This window comes from Ambystoma mexicanum, chromosome 1p (assembly GCF_040938575.1).
Source record: "Ambystoma mexicanum isolate Mex_15411 chromosome 1p, UKY_AmexF1_1, whole genome shotgun sequence".
Classification (NCBI taxonomy): Eukaryota; Metazoa; Chordata; class Amphibia; order Caudata; family Ambystomatidae; genus Ambystoma; species Ambystoma mexicanum.
Window position 1 is genome coordinate 2,571,676 of NC_090921.1, and position 13,529 is coordinate 2,585,204.

At 44.2% G+C, this 13,529-nt stretch overlaps 1 non-coding gene across 1 annotated transcript; it reads right to left on the minus strand.

Annotated features, from left to right (window-relative positions):
• Positions 1 to 436: 436 nt before the first annotated feature.
• TRNAC-GCA (transfer RNA cysteine (anticodon GCA)) lies at positions 437 to 508 on the minus strand. The gene has a single exon. It is a non-coding gene; the product is annotated as a tRNA-Cys (tRNA).
• Between the last annotated feature and the right edge of the window lie 13,021 nt (positions 509 to 13,529).

A 13,529-nucleotide genomic window follows, 5' to 3' on the forward strand; every position in this document is an offset into this window, starting at 1 on the left:
GCAGAGGTAGCGCGTCAGGTTGGGCGACTCTTGCGGAGGATCAGGCATCAGGGAATGATGAGTCCTGAAGCAGAAAGCTGCGGATCAGGTTGGGTGACTCTTGCAGAGGTGTTATTTGTCTCGGACTGGATCTAAATCCTGCGCCTTTTTTAAAAATCCTTGTGAAAGTTGTGCTTTAAGATGGACAATTGGCACCTGGGAATAGGGGAATTTCCGACCGCATGAATAATGATCCAAGTTAGGCACCCCAAGAGTGCTTTCGAATTAAGCAAGTTTGAATCGTAAATAAATATATATTTGGAATACCTGAAAGCATGTGTACAACACGCATCTTAGAGCGCGGTGAATGCTCACTGATGCCTGCTGTGCTCAGAAAAGGAAGACAGATCCTCATGAAAAAAGAAAGATGTATGATTCAAATTAAAAAAAAAGTTGAAGGGGACACCCGGATTTGAACCAGGGACCTCTTGATCTGCAGTCAAATGCTCTACCACTGAGCTATATCCCCGCGCTGAAAACCTCGTCCCCAATTTTCTTCAAACCACTGATTCTGTGCTGGTCAAGCGCTCAGTGAGAAGCGATCGTGGAAGAATCAATGGCACGTGAGAGGGAGAGACACGTCAGCCCAGCCGGATTTAGCACTTATATGAAAGGCAAAGAGCAGCAGCCCTGCCTTGTTCTTGTGACATCTTGCAAATCTATTCAAAGCAGCCACAACACACACCCCCTCCTCCCTCCTTGCTGACAATCAGGCACTTTGCATAACAAAGAGCAGCTTTAGTGCTCGCTCGCTCACAGGGCCCTGATCAACATGTGTTAGGGCTGCTAGGGGCCATTTCAATATGAATGGCTCTCTTGTGCTTACAGGTGTGGGGAGGTGCTGGGTGAGGGGTGCTTTAAATAAGAATGTTCCTGGAGCTAAAGATTGCAGGCAGCCAGAGTGGAGCTGAAACTCTAAACTGCCACTAAAAACAGTTGGTAATTGCTCTGTCAGCAAGGTGTTAATGAAGATGAAGTCAGAGTAAAAGAGGAGATAACACTGATGGATGCTGGGTGCTATCAAAGCCAGTCTGTAACCTGCTGCACAGTGCACATTTACAGCCTGATTTATGGAATTATTTGCGTGAAAAACGCAGATTTGCGCGCCTTTCTGCCCGAAAATCCCTGTTTGAAGAATGGGGATTTTCGGGCAGAAAGACGCGCAAATCTGCATTTTTCACACAAATAATTCCATGAATCCGGCAGTTAAAGTCTTCAATTAAGGTCACAGTAGCCAGCAAAGGGCAGCCTGTAACATACACACCAGGCAAAGTACACATTTAATGCCATGAAAACTAGACATATGTTTCTGTGTAGTGGCCAAAATAGGGGAAGCTGCTTGCCCCCCCTTTCCCCGAAGCTCTTGAACACAATCACAGAACAAAAATCACAACACTGTGGGACTGTTAGGCATTCAAGGCACTGATATGTTCTAATAGTTAAATGAGATTTCATCGCTGGATAAAAAAAACATCAAGGGGTACTCGATATTTTGTTTAAACCACTTAACACTCTTCTCAACACATTTTAGGGCTGGTCAGGGACGTCATTTCCCCAAAATGCGAGGGGTAGTGAAAGTAACATCACACGACCCTTGACCCCTGATGACATCACAGGAAGTGGTGTCATTTGCCCCGCTACCAAGTGACATCACAGGAAGTGATGGCACACAACCTTTCACCCCTTGACAAAACTGCCAGTGGCATCACTTAGCATTGTTTGTTTATTTTGTATTTGTTTATTATTTGTAACGCGCGCCTAACACTGAGGTAACTGGGTGCTTGAAAAACTTAGGTTACAGACATGGATGGGCATACAGATTAGAAGCAACATGAATAAATAGATCAGAAAGGACCCTGGTTACATATGGGTCCAAATCTGGGAAGCAGGAAATACAATAGTAGGCTAGCAGCGATCGACCAGAGTGTAGGTAATGTATGGCAGGCCTAGTGAATACTTCTTACTGGTGAGGTTTGTTACTCAACCAGTTTTTCATCCCGGCTTTAAAGGTGAGAAAGGAGGGTTCCTGTCTAAGGTGGATGGGGATAGCATTCCATCGCCTGACAGATTGGACTGGGAAGCTGGCCCCTCCTGCTGCTTTAATATTGTATCTTGGGACCACTAAGTTGTGTGAATGCAACAATCTGGTGGTGCGTGTGGGTTGGTTTAGGCAGATTTTGTCAGCCAAGTATTTCGGGGCTGCGTTGGTGAGGCATTTGTGGGTGATGGCCAAGGTAAGTAGCGTGATTCTATCACGGTGGGTAGCCAGTTGGCGTTATGTCTGTGTGTGGAGATGTGGCATGGTTTAGGGAGACTGAGTGCTGCTCTGAGTGAGTTATTCTGTAGCACCTGGAGTTTGTTTAGGTTATGTTCCGAGGAGCCAAGGAAAAGAGTGTTGCAGTAATCAATTTTAGAAAGTGCCAGTGCTCTGGCCAGTGTTAGACAGCTACCTGGGGATAGAAATGACTTACAGCTATAGATCAGTTTGTTGGTATAGGCCTTGGAGGATGCAACGCTGTTGACCTGTTTTTTAAGAGAGAGAGTTGAGTCGAGGTAAACCCACAATGTTTTTATCTCTTTGGATACTTTGATTATGTTGCTATCAATGACAAAGGAGGAGTATCTGGTAACGAGTTTGTTCAGGCGTGCCTGCATACCCACGATCATTAACACTGTCTTATCATCATTGAGACACAGGCCATTAGTGGCCATCCAGGCTTGGATTTCCAAATAGATGTTGTTAAGCAGTTTGGAATCGTGGTCGTAACAGCCAGTGAAGGGAATAAGGACTTGAGTGTCGTCTGCATAGTGGTGTAGACGACACCCATATTATCCAGGTGGTCGAATAGGAGCTTCGTAAAGATATTGTATAATGTAGGTGAGACACAGGATCCCTGGGGGACACCACACAATATTGGAGTTGGGTCAGCTGAGGCAGAAGGTGAGAAGACTCGAGTGGTCCGGTTTGAAAGGAATGATTCAACCCAATCGAAGGCATCAGTGGAGAAGGCCGCTGCTGTGGTCAGGTGTTTGGTTAGGATTTGGTGGTTGACGAGGTTGAAGGCAGCAGATAGGTCAAGTAATAGTAAAATTGCTAATTTGCCTTTGTCCTTTGCCTCGTCCATTTGTATCTTTAGGTCTAGGAGGGTTGTCTCAGTTCCATGTCTGGGTGTGAAACCCAAATGTCTAAGTCCTAGGTGATTGTTCACCTCTAAATGTTTCTGGATTTGTAGGTAAGCTACGCGATCCAGAATTTTTAGAATGAGCAGGACGGTACACCAAGAAAAATATGGTTATGATATCACTGTAATATGAGGAAACATTTTTTGGAAAGTTTAAAAAAATTACCCTATGAAATAATGAGAAGAATGCTCCGGTGTTTGCAGGGGTGCGTTGGCAAACTTGGGTTTGCCTGTACGGCAATAGAGCAATGCCAGGAGAGCCACAGCCACAGGCTCTGTAGGCCAGATTTGTGTGTCAATGTGGACCAGTTTGATGACTTCATTCATTTAGCATCTGCTTCTTGGCCAGTGTCACTGGTTGAGTGTTCTATCAGAAGCAACATTTTCAGCAAATGTTCTCAAAGTTATTGCCTGCCTCTGCACGAAAAAGTCACAAATTACTGTTAGCAAACATAGGATACTGTTTTCGGCGTGCCAGTGGTTCTCATGAGGGTGAACCAGATAAAATAAAAGCCAAAGATTTCAGAAAGATAGTGTGACTACTGAGGAAGAAAGTTCAGGTGTGTAGCAGGGTGGTAATGGTGTGCGTCACCCCTGCTTTAACAGCAGTAACTGTGGGAGTCACCCCTGGTATAGGGTGGTAACAGTGTTTGTCACCCCTATACATTTGGAATGACTGTATAGTGGCAATATTTATAGAGAATTCAAGGGAGGATGTGACGGGGAGTATCAGAAGGGTGAAGCAGAGGAAAATACAATTTAAACATAAGAATAACAAATCCAAAAGAAGCCGAACAAAATGTTCAAATTTACAGTAACTGTGATGTAAATAATACAAAGTTTTCAAACTACAAACGTCCGTTCTCTGACACTGCCAGGGAAAGTGAGTTTGCAGTAGTGCTGTGCATGAGAGAAATCCAGGTGAATAAATAAATGCGTAGGCCCGAAGTGTCTCACCTACCTTCCGAGTCTTCAGTCAGACTTTCTTGGTGGCCCTTCCCCACGCCAGCTCTAATCGATCCCCAGACTGTCTGAGAATCCCCTACTTTTATGACTATCTTCCCATGACCCGGGCAGACCACCGGCCCTCCCGGAGTGCATGAGCTTAGAGCTCCCTCTCTGAGCATCGCGCAAGGTGTGCAATGAGCGCTTGTGAGGGTGGAGCAGCTGCTGGTGTCTGCACTCAGAGCTCTGGCCCCCAACCCCACCCGATCTCCGACGAGCTCAGCACAGCTTGAGAATGGCAGATACAGTTACAGACAGACACTGTTACGCTGCACGCTGCCAGGCATGGAGGCAGGAAGACTGGAGCTTGCACGCTTTTTAAAAATAATTTGTTGAAACAACAAACTATTTTTAAAAGCGCTGCAACCTCCAGCCCAGAGACAGTGGTCACAAAAATATTCCAGAGGTCGCAGGGGAGACAGCAGAGGTCGCTCTTGCGACCCCCAAATGACTTCCCTGATCATGCGCTGTGTTTTGTGCTGTTACACTTGAATACGCTGCTCTTCTCCATATGTCATCAGCTCTCCCCCCAAGAATAGCTGCCAGGAGACCTTATGTTCCCTATGGATAGCGTGCTTCCTCCTGTCATATTTTCTAGCTCATAGATCCATTTCCCAGCACCCAAAGTCAAACTTGGGAGCTTGCATTTTAAATGATCCTTATCCATCTGTGGCCATGGAATATATTGTGGTCTTGCTCCTCCTTTTTCCAATAAGGGAAACTGCGTAAACCCCAGCCCACAATCGACTCCCATTGTTAACCTATCAATAGCAGGGATGATCGTTCCTGACCGTGTCCTCAATGGTAGCGATCTTAACCTACTGACATATGGCAGCGATTCTGCCTTTTCACTATACGATCATCCTCAGGGGCGCCCTGGATATGGTATGGGATCTGGCGTCCCATCCTTAGGTTGTTCCAGATGACCATCTTACTTCTTTGTCCATCTGCAGGCTTCCTTCAGGAGCATACATGTTCCCTTCTCCTGTCTCAAACACTGACTCTCTTTCTTCGTCAGACATTTCTTGTCCCCAACTAGTACGGATATCATCCCCTTCGCCCCTTTCCAGGTTCAGTCAACTTAAGGACAATGCTCTTCATTCAAGACGGAACAGATTGCCTTTTCAGTTCGTGATTGAAATTCTAAAGATTGATCCCTTCTCTCTCGACTTCTATAGTTGCTACCTTCCTTTAATTCTTGGTAAGCCTTATTGATCCTTTCCCAGATGCTTCCCGTATCAAATCTCTCTTCATCTAGCACTACTGTAGATGCCGCTGATGTTACTTCCTTCATCAGAAGGAACTCTTCGGTTCTTCCACCTAGTATTGTTGGGCTCGGCCTAAATGGTTTTTTAAGAACAATACTGGCATCGAGACCCTGCTGTCTTCTCCCTCGTTCTATCTCTTCATCTAATTCTCTTTGTTTTCTCGCCTCCCATCTAATTCTATCTTCTTCTTCCCTAATTCTATCTTCTTCTTCCCTTAGGTCTTCCCTCCTTACTCCTTCCCTTCTGTCTTCTTCTTCCTTTTGTCTCTGTATTCTTTTGCTCTTAATTTCTGTGCTTCCTCCTCTTCTCTCTCCCTTTCTCTTCCATTGCTCTATGTCTATTGTCATACTTTCTTTGTTCTTCTGCCTGTTCTTCCCTTTTCTGTTGCTCTTCTTGATAAATTTGTTCTCATCTCTCCCTAGTCTTTCTTTTCTGCTCATCTTCTTTCAATCTTTTCTCTCGTTCCCTGTCCCTTCTATCTTGTTCGTCCTTATTTTCTCTTTGCCTAACTTCTTCAATACTTTTTCCCATCAATTTTAAGTAATATCTGTCCACCCATCCATTCGTTCTGCACAAGCGCTATCTCGTCAGCTTTATCTTTCTCTCCTTTCCATTTCTTAATTTCTCTTTGTATTTCTGTCAATATATTTGACCATTCATCCCCTTCCACTTTGTCTTTCATGTTCTTACATATGTCTTCTTTTATCTTATTCTCCTCTGGACTATCATCACTGTTATAAGCGTGTGAGTCATATATTGGATTACTATATCCTGCTGCCGCTTTCAATTCCTATCTCTTCCTTACTGACATCTTTTATTTCGAGCGAGGTAAAGAGAGCTTAAGGTTTGACACCTTCTTCTTTGCGCTGACGTAGCATCCACTCCTCAGGTGGTGGATCCTCTCTCTCTCTTCCTGGTACATTTTCCAAAAGTATAAAATAGCTGTAGTGTGTGCGGCTAACAATCTGTGTCTCAATGCCAGTAAGATGGAGATATTTATTACTGTGACACTTGTGCCCTGTTTTTCTTCTACCTTTTGGCTGCTGCCTTTGGGCCCTCTACTCTTACCATCCTGTGAGGCCAGAAACATTGGGGTTATCTTTAAGTCATCTAACTCCTTTACTCCTTACATGTTGGAGCTTGTAAAGAAAGCCCATGCTTTCAGCCTGACCTCCTTACAGGCACTGTACTGTTCCCCTGCCTCCCTTAAACTTGAGGAAAACCATCTCCGGTACCAGAAGCGCCTCAAAACCTTTCTCTTTGCTTCTGCTTTTTCTCCTCCTCTTCTCTGCTGACCTACAGGCTGTAACCGGAACTGCACTGGCTACCTGGACACCCTCTGATCTCGGGCCCAGGTCCTCCCCCCACCAGCGTCACACACCTGCACTGCCCACCTGGCAACCCCTGCACTTGGCGACTGTTTCTGTATCCCTACAGTCCCCCTACCAGCCCTTGACTCCTGATGCCCGCACTTACCCATGCACTTGCCACATGCTGGCCGTTTACTTATTTATTGTTATCATCTTTTCCCTTGTACTGCACTGTCCCTGCCCCCTTCCCACGCACTTGCACGATCTGAATGACACCTGGCCTAGTAGGATCATTGTCCTGTCCTCCCTTTTGTTCCCCTCCCTTGCCTTGTCGCGCCTTGAAACACTTGTGTATAGGCGTGTTATAAATGCCATATCATATCATATATCATATCCCCACTTTCACCCAGAAGCTCAACATCTATAGAGTCCTGTTCCTGTGTAGGCTGGACAACTGCAACAGCCTCTTACGTAACCTCCCCCTTTGTTGTCTATGCCCCCATCGGCTAATGTAGAATAGGGCTGCAAGACTTATCCTTAGCCTCAAGCCCAGGGATCATATCGCTGCAACCCTAAAATGTGTATATTGGCTCCTTCTAATTGCAAGGACTACAATATGTCCAACTTTGTTCCCCTAAATACTGCCCTGCTAGAGTCCTCCGCTGTCTCCAATACTCTGCTTGTCAAATTCTTTTTAAAACAGAGAATGGGAGGCATGTATCTTTTTATAGCCAGTGTTTGTCTTTGGAACAGGCTTCCTGCTCCTATTATACTTGAGCAGGGACTTCTTTAAGTTCTGGACATTTCTGAAAACTCTTCTTTTGTGTTCCTGTTTTACTTAATCCTTTCCCTGCTAACTCATGCCACTGAGACTGGTGCCTTGGTACCCATGAACCTCACAGGTTCCAGGTGCTCCATCTAGTCAACACAACTACGCCCCCTTCAGCACTGCCGTTGCCGGTCTACCATCAGGTGGATATGTAGCACACCTGTGGAACTCTGCCCCAGCAGGTAGCTAGTAGCCTCTGAGTTTGGCATGTCTTGGCACTTTCCTTGTGGTCTTGCATGAGCACTTGGTAATCCCTACTCCTCTTTCCATTAATGCACTTCTTTTACTGCACAATCCATTTGTGCATTTATAGCAGCAGTGTGTACATTTGTTTGGGATAAGCAAGTGAAATGCCTATGAAAAATATCTGTAGAACATTTTTAAGTGGCATTTGGTGTGTGGAAGTTTAATATGTTGATAGGGTTATGTATAGGGTTTTTTACAACTGATTGGTAGATATATATGTATGACTGTTTCAAAGCAGGCAATGAGGGAGTGCTACAAACATAACAGTAAAAAGGGTAGAAGGGCTGTCTTGGGTTATTGTGTGCATGTGCAATCCAGGTTTTTTAATAATGCATGGCCTAGAGAGGGGACTGCAGAGACTGCGGATAGTCATGAAGGGCCATGGATCATGGTCTTTATTGTATGCTAGAGAAAAGTATTTGGGACAGAAAAAAGTGTTTGTGTTTTTTTCTTTTTCTATAGCATACAATTGTCTATTATATCCATTAGCGTAGTAGAAAATGCTAATGGGAATGTTGGAGAATCTTATTGCGTCTAACTACTTTACTGAAAAATGTAAATTAGATACAGTCTATACGCTTATTTTTTTTACTTCTGTTTTTTAACTGTGAAAGGTGGTTCCTTTTTTGGTGATTTTTTATTTTAATGTCATTTTTTCGCAGGAGAGGTCAGGAAGTAAGGTGGGGAAGGAAGTAAGGGAAGGGGCAGCAAGTACAGCTACGGAGGGACAGGTGAACAGGGGATGATGTTGGGCGCAGATTATATATAAGGTAGGGGCAGGTATTTCTCATGCTCCTTGATTACAGCCTCAAAAGCACTTTGAAACTGCTCCGCCTGCACAATGGTGTTGCAGTATATACAAAATACTGTTGTCTTCTAAAGATATGGATATGGATATTACACAGCCACATTAGTGGCTGTGTAGTTATGGTTAAGTTTCTGTTTCCATAGGAAGAGCACTTTTTGGGTGGCTTATAACTTCGCTCGCCCTGGATGAAACCTCACCAAATTGTGCAAAAAAAGTATATGTCTCACTCTGAATCTTTTTGCAAGTTTGGTGAGGTTTGGTCCAGGGGAGGCAAAGTTATAGGGGGGGTCTCAAAATTTATTTTTTTCCCATAGACATAATGGGAAAAAACTTTGCTCACGCCTACAGCCCAAATCGCTGGACGGATTTACACCAAATTTGCGGCAGGAGCTGTGGCTTGGCCCCGAAAGCATACTTGTTAATTTGGTGTACATCTGTCCAGTAGTTTTTTTTAAATGTAAAAGCAAAGAAATTAGTGATATCTATGTCCGGTCTGCGGACTCACTTCCCTGTTCGGTCTGCGGACTGGCCTCTGATTGGCTGTACTATCCGCAGACTGGCCTCCGATTGGCCAGAAAAAATTTGCGGACTTTTGCGGACGCAGCCACTGATTGGATAGTGATAAAACGTGAAATGCGTCTGTTTTCCTGAAACGCCCGCCATCTTGAATTCGCTGACTTTTTAGGGGTCCGCGAACAGCGCGGTGAAAACTTAAAAAAAAAAAACAGCTTTTCACTTGTCAAACTCGACAAACAATCTCTGGGGATGTGGGGGATGTGGGAGGTGAGGATTGGATATGGCCATAAGAAGCCAAAAAACGGGTTGTTTCACCCCCCGAAAGTCCGCGAACACTCTTGATGTCCTGGGACAGTTCTGTGGTGTTCGCAGACACTTCAGATGTCCTAGGAAATCTGTACCTATTTCTGCATTACAGGGTTGGGGAAAAGTCGTTTTTGGATGGCTTATAACTTTTGCGCCACTCAATGAAACTGCATGTAATTTTGCAATTTTAATCTAGAACTAATCCTGAATGGTTTTGCAATTTTTGGGGGGGATTCTGTCAAGAGGGGGTAAAATTAGAGGGGGGTCCCAAAATATTGTAAAGGCATATAAATGTGGTGTCATTTGACGAATCTGCACAACATTTGGCAAAACGATTTTGGATCTAGATATAAAAGGTTTTCTAAAGTTTGGTGGGATTTTCTCAAGAGGGGCTAAATTAGAGGGGGGGTCTCAACATTTTTTGATGGCTTATAACTTTGTTGCTATTTGGACAAAAGTTTTGAGAAAGATTATAGACCAAACCTTCAATGTTTGTGTAAAGACTGAATGGATTTTTTCAAGTGGGGGCTAAGTTATATGACTATTGTATGTACATACATTTTGACACTTTTAAAAAAATAAAACATGGGTGGATTTCGAGCAAACTCACAAGGAACATTGGCAAGGACATTAAAGCATGGTTTTGCAAATGTGCCAGTGTTTTATTTTTTGACAAGTGTAATAATGTAGGTACAAAAAATAGTCATATACCTTTTGGTGACTGAGGTATAGCCTATGGCTTTGGGCAGTAGCCAGATTGTCTGGGTCATGGCATAAGGTTATGACATGGACAATCTGGCTACTGGCCATGACCGCTAGGGACGGAAAATGATGTTAAAGTGTCTAAGTCTACCTGGGACCGGCTATGTGGTAAAGTTATTCGAAGGTAGGATAGGTTTGAAAGGGAAAAAAAGTGCTTGTGGTAATATGTTCATAGGATTTTGCAGGCTGCCATGGCAAGGGAAGAGGGGCTGTGTATGGAGCCCCGCCTTCTCTTTCCATGTTGGCTGTCTTGTAAAAGGATTTTCCTTCCCACTAGCACCCTGGGTTCTCGCTTTGGGAACTAGGGGAGCTAATGGCCTTTATCTGCCATTTCAGGGGCTGCAATGGACAATAATGTTCCGTAGCCCTCCTTATTTATTTATAATGCACCAATGCCCGTAGAACATCAGGCTGTGTGGTTACAGTATTTGTTGAGGAAGATGAGGTGGAGGAAGACAGCTTACTATTTGCTGAGAAAGGAATAACCTTTCTGAGAGCATTGCGGTCATTGGATTTGGTGTGGCGGCGCATGGAGGTGGTCCCGTAGGAGTACTGCCCAGGTAGTCTGCGACTGAGTACAAAATTGCACTCAGTGCATTTCACTTTGGTAGCTTTAGCCTTTGGTACACTCCCACCAGTAGCAACGAACTGGTACACCCATGATTCGATCTTGGTGCTAGAAATAGACACTTCCTCTACTTCATCTTCTTGGGCCTCTTCATTGGCTTTGAAAGTACTGCGCTATTTTTGTTGTGAAGGTCCTCCAGCTGGTGGTGGCTCTTGGGGAGGAGGGATGGTAATAACTGATGCCATTTTTAAGATAAATAGCAGTTTTGATAAATTTCTTCCAAGTATGTACTGTGAACTAGATTGGTAATGGATAATGAGTACGAAAAGGTGTAGAGGTGTGCTAGGGAAATTTTGAAGTTGAAAGTTCCTAGATCAGAAGAAAATGCAGTTCCGAACTGTCCGCGAAAGACGTATCTTATCGGGCAGTGCAAACGGGTTCTCAGACACGTCATCATGCCGCGCGCCAGCGTATGGTCATGTGGCACTGTCCAGAATGTCTGCAATGAAGTCAGATGTTCGTAGATGTCTACGGATGCAAAACTAGTTGCAAAAAGTGTATAAAGTGTTAAAAATGATTCTAGAAGGTGGGAAATGGCATGCAGAGTTTTCAGGTGACACTTTGTAAATTGGACACAAATATTGTTATATTTGGTAAGTATGCTATCAGTCATTTGTAGGGAAATAGCATGCACTGGTAAACACCCATGAAATTCACTGAAAAAACGTGGTTAAAGGGACGTTATGGTTAAGTTGCACTAATTAAAACCTATGAAATTCAATGACACAACTTAGTTAAGGGGACGTTATGGTTAAGTTGCACTAATTAAAAACCTATGAAATTCAATGAAACATCTTTGTTAAGGTGACGTTATGGTTAAATTGCACTAATAAAAACCTATGAAATTCAATGAAAAAACTTTGTTAAAGGGATGTTATGGTTAAGTTGCACTAATAAAAACCTATGAAATTCAATGAAAAATCTTTGTTAAGGGGACGTTATGGTTAAATTGCACTAATAAAAACCTATGAAATTCAATGAAAAAACTTTATTAAAAGGATGTTATGGTTCCAATTAAAATCGAAAAACCCCTGAAATTCGCCAGTTATGGGAAGCTAAGCAACCATAACTCGCGCCACCACCGTGCACTGCTAAGACTAACACCCAGGACATCAAAGATTGAGATCAAAATTGTGGTCAACTTTAGATAACAGCACACAGTGCCAGATGTCAGCATGGCCTCATGGAATCACAGGGCAGGGGTGAACTGTCTGGTGCATGATAAGGATCTCCTTAGCCCATCAACTTTCAAAGAGCAAAGAGGCTAATGGCTTTTACCCTGACCTTATACAAACATTTAGCGCAGGAGGCTCTGGCCACATGCTTGCAAAGAACTGAAACTAAATGGGGAAATGAGAATTAAGATTTGTATACATGTTGAAGATTTCCCATTAGATTAAATGGAGTATCATAATTAGTGACTGTTTCAGCAACAATAAGACACTGCGTCCATTCATTGGCCATTAGAAAGCTAGTAACGAGCTGGCTATTTTTATGAAAATGTGATCCACATGCATTTTTGGAAAATCATGTTATCACTGGAATTAATATATATATATATATCAATGAAAAAACTTTGTTAAAGGGACGTTATGGTTAAGTTGCACTAATAAAAACCTATGAAATTCAGATCTCAAATCCTTATATATTTCCTCATCCAGGGCTGGGACTGTGTTATAAATACATCAGCTCCACAGAGATTTCCCTTCCAGATAAGGAGCCAGGCAGGCCTTAGAAATCTGGCCAACAACAAAAAACATTTCTGGAAACAAAATAGCCTCATTTAATTGTTGCCAGTAATTTGCATGTGAAGCATATAACATATTTTAATACATTATATCTTGCAACACACACTTGGGGGTCATTCCGAGGTTGGAGGTAAGTAACTGTCCTTACCGGCATGGCACAAACAGCGTGTCCGTGTAGCCAAGAGCCAACTAATGGAGGGATATTACGACTTCGTGGGCACAAGCTTAGCGCTATGCCGGTAAGGGCATTACCGCCATGGCGTTAAAGGCACGAAAAATGCCCTTAGCAGCATCATGCATAGAGCAGATTGCACCACCGGCATGAACCAACGCGGCATTAGCGGCCACCGTTAATAGCGGTGACCACTAATAACGGTCACCGTAAATAAGTGGAACCGGAAGTAGCGTCATCGCACATGAACGGGAAGGAGCACGACGGTCATCTGAGCAGCTGACTGCCCTTGTGCAGCAGTTCGTGGAGGACAACGCCCAGGCAAGGCAGGAGAGGCGGGAGAACATCACCTCTCTAGGCAAGACAATCACAGACAACACCGCCTCCATGGGCAAGATATTTGCGCCGAAGACTAGCCGCCTGTGTAAGGAGATATCGGCCCTGTGGCAGATACTCAGCCGCATAGCTGATGCCATGGAGTCCAAACGTCCGGCAACCCAATTTGAGCAGGCGGCCAGACCATCCTCATCAAGCTCTACCCCGACCAGCCCACTCCGCAGGTCGTCGCGCACCCTGCGCTGGCCAGACATGCCGCCACCAGGGCCAGGGAGTGCAGAAAAAGTGTCTGGCCAGCCTGATGAAGGCATTAGACTTGTTGGGACATGTGTGGGGGAGTTGTGGGGAGAGGGGGAGGGGAGGAGCGTGTGTGG